This window comes from Triturus cristatus, chromosome 2_1, assembly GCF_964204655.1.
Source record: "Triturus cristatus chromosome 2_1, aTriCri1.1, whole genome shotgun sequence".
NCBI lineage: Eukaryota > Metazoa > Chordata > Amphibia > Caudata > Salamandridae > Triturus > Triturus cristatus.
Window position 1 is genome coordinate 41,714,339 of NC_140581.1, and position 2,776 is coordinate 41,717,114.

The following is a 2,776-nucleotide window of genomic DNA, read 5'->3' on the forward strand; positions in this document are numbered from 1 at the left end:
AAATGAAAAGACAACCACACCAGGTATATATTCAAAATATATATATTTAGGTTAACACACACCCCTCTAGTCTCTTTATGAGACTGGAGTTCGAAGTAGTTAAGTTACAAGATAGCAATCATCAGTAATAGCACAAATACACGTTTGGGCCCTTGGGGCGTACCAAACTATATACCAAAAAAGTGGTATAAGAACCACGACTGGGATAGACACTAGGCTTATAGCCTGTAGAATCACTGGGACCCCAAGGAACCACCCAAGGTAGTGACGCAGGGAACCCACGGGGACTGTATGCAGAGTGTAAACACAACCGCGGGTTCCCGTTATATTTTATGGGCAATGTCGCGGTTGCCTGTCTGGAGAGGTGGTTACACTTCCCTTTGACTGGAAACCTATTGTCCAGACCTCCCCTGCCGGAGTTTCGATCAGCAGCAGGAGGCCAGACCCGTGTTAGTGGCAGAGGCATTCATTTTGTGATGCCAGGGCTCAGGAAAGTCCTACCAGGTTTAGCCAGTGTAAACATGTCTCTCCCTCTAGAAGGGTGGAATGCTACCCCCGCCACCAGGACTGGCGGGGGGTTAGTATTCCAAAGTGTTTGACACCAAACACGACATGTTTTGATGCAGCCATTCCAAAGTTAGCATTTACAGCGAGGTTATAATGCACTTAAGAGTATATGGTATGGCTGTATCACAGAACAGCCATAAGGAAGTATTTCCGAAAGCTGTAGAGGGGCTCAGCTCATGCTTGGGCACCCTCTCACATAAAACCAAGCACTCTGCCTTCAGGATTGTCAAGGCCTGCCATAGGAGTGGCTTATAGGTTTTATATGTGTCTGTATATATGTGTGGATATAGGTAGCCTATACCACAGTAAGGGTTGCAAGCACACCCATACCCAGGCTGCAGTAGCAGACCTGTGGTGCCATTTTGGAGTGCTTCCCAGGGGTGGCATAATATATGCTGCAGCCCCTGGTAGGCCTCTGAGGTACCTATGCCCTAGGTACATAGTATACCATATACTAGGGGCTTATAAGGCACCCCAGAATCCAACTAGATATGTACCTAATGTGCATGCAAACCATTTTAGAGAGGAAGCAGCTAGGCTGTGGTCCTGATTAGCACGGCCACAGCCAGACTAAGGTCGAAAAACAGTGAAACACCAAAAAAAGTGGGGGTACCCATGTGAAGCAGATCCTACTCTTCTACACAACGCCCCCCCCCCCCCCCCACCAAACGCAGGGACATTAAACTAACCTTGACCAGTTGAGTCTTCATGTTCTAAGTGGAAATACCTAGAGAATCCATCTGCATTGGCATGATTACTCCCAGGTCTATGTATTGCAGCCTGTTACAGCAAGGATGCGTGCCTGACTAGAGTGATCACTAGTAACAGTCCATCTGCATTGGCATGGTTACTCCCAGGTCTATGTTCCACTGTAAGTCGTCCATCCCCTGTAGGGAAATAGACCACCTAAGCAGTTTGGGGTTTTCACCCTTCATTTGTTTTAGCCATAAGAGGGGCTTATGGTCTGTCTGAACAAGGAAGTGAGTACCAAACAAGTATGGCCTCAACTTCTTCAGAGCCCAAACCACAGCAAAGGCCTCCCTCTCAATGGCTGACCAACGTTTCTCTCTAGGGGTCAACCTTCTGCTTATGAAAGCTACTGGCTGATCCTGACCTTCATCATTCAATTGTGACAGTACAGCCCCAACCCCCAATTCAGATGCATCAGTTTGAACAATGAACTTCTTGGAGTAGTCAGGACTCTGCAGAATGGGAGCAGTACACATGGCCTGCTTCAGGCCATCAAATGCCTTTTGACAGCTAGCTGTCCACTGAACCTTTTTGGGCATTTTTTTAGAAGTTAAGTAATTCAAGGGTGTCACTATTGATCCATACCCTTTGACAAATCTCCTATAGTACCCAGTCAGGCCTAAGAAGGCTCTCACCTGAGTCTGGGTAGTGGGAGCAACCCAGTCCATTATGGTCTGGATTTTGCTCTGCAATGGTTGAACTTGGCCTCCACCTACAAGGTGGCCCAGGTACACAACCTGACTCTGCCCTATCTGGCACTTAGTAGCCTTGATAGTTAGGCCTGCTTTTTGCAGGGCCTCCAAAGCATTCCTTAGGTGGACCAGGTGATCCTCCCAGATGGAGCTAAAGACAGCAATATCATATAGATATGCTGCACTAAAGGCTTCCAGACCTGTGAGAACTGTATTCACCAACCTTTGGAAAGTGGCAGGTGCATTCTTCAAACCAAAGGGCATCACCACAAATTGGTAGTGCCCACAAGGGGTAGAAAATGCTGTCTTTGGCTTTGCATCAGCAGCTAGTCTGATCTGCCAGTAGCCAGCTGTCAAGTCAAATGTGCTAAGGTACTTGGCTGAGGCCAAAGTATCTATAAGCTCATCTGCCCTTGGTATTTGATGGGCATCAGTCCTAGTGACTGTATTGAGAGTGACCCCAGTAGTCCATACAAAACCTCATCTCTCTTTTTCCACCACTGGTGTGAGGTTTTGGCACAAGGACCACTGGAGTAGCCCAAGGGCTATCTGAGGGTTCAATCACACCCAAATTCAACATTTTCTGGACTTCTGTCCTGATACAGTTCCTGCCATGGTCAGGTTGCCTATAAATCTTATTTTTAATAACCCTGGGCGTAGCACTACGCTTCACCCACGTAGTGTATGTAGCGCTGCCTGCTTCGCAATTTTCGAAGTAGGCGAAGCAGGCAGCGCTACGCACGCGCCGGGGCGAAGCGTAGCTGCCT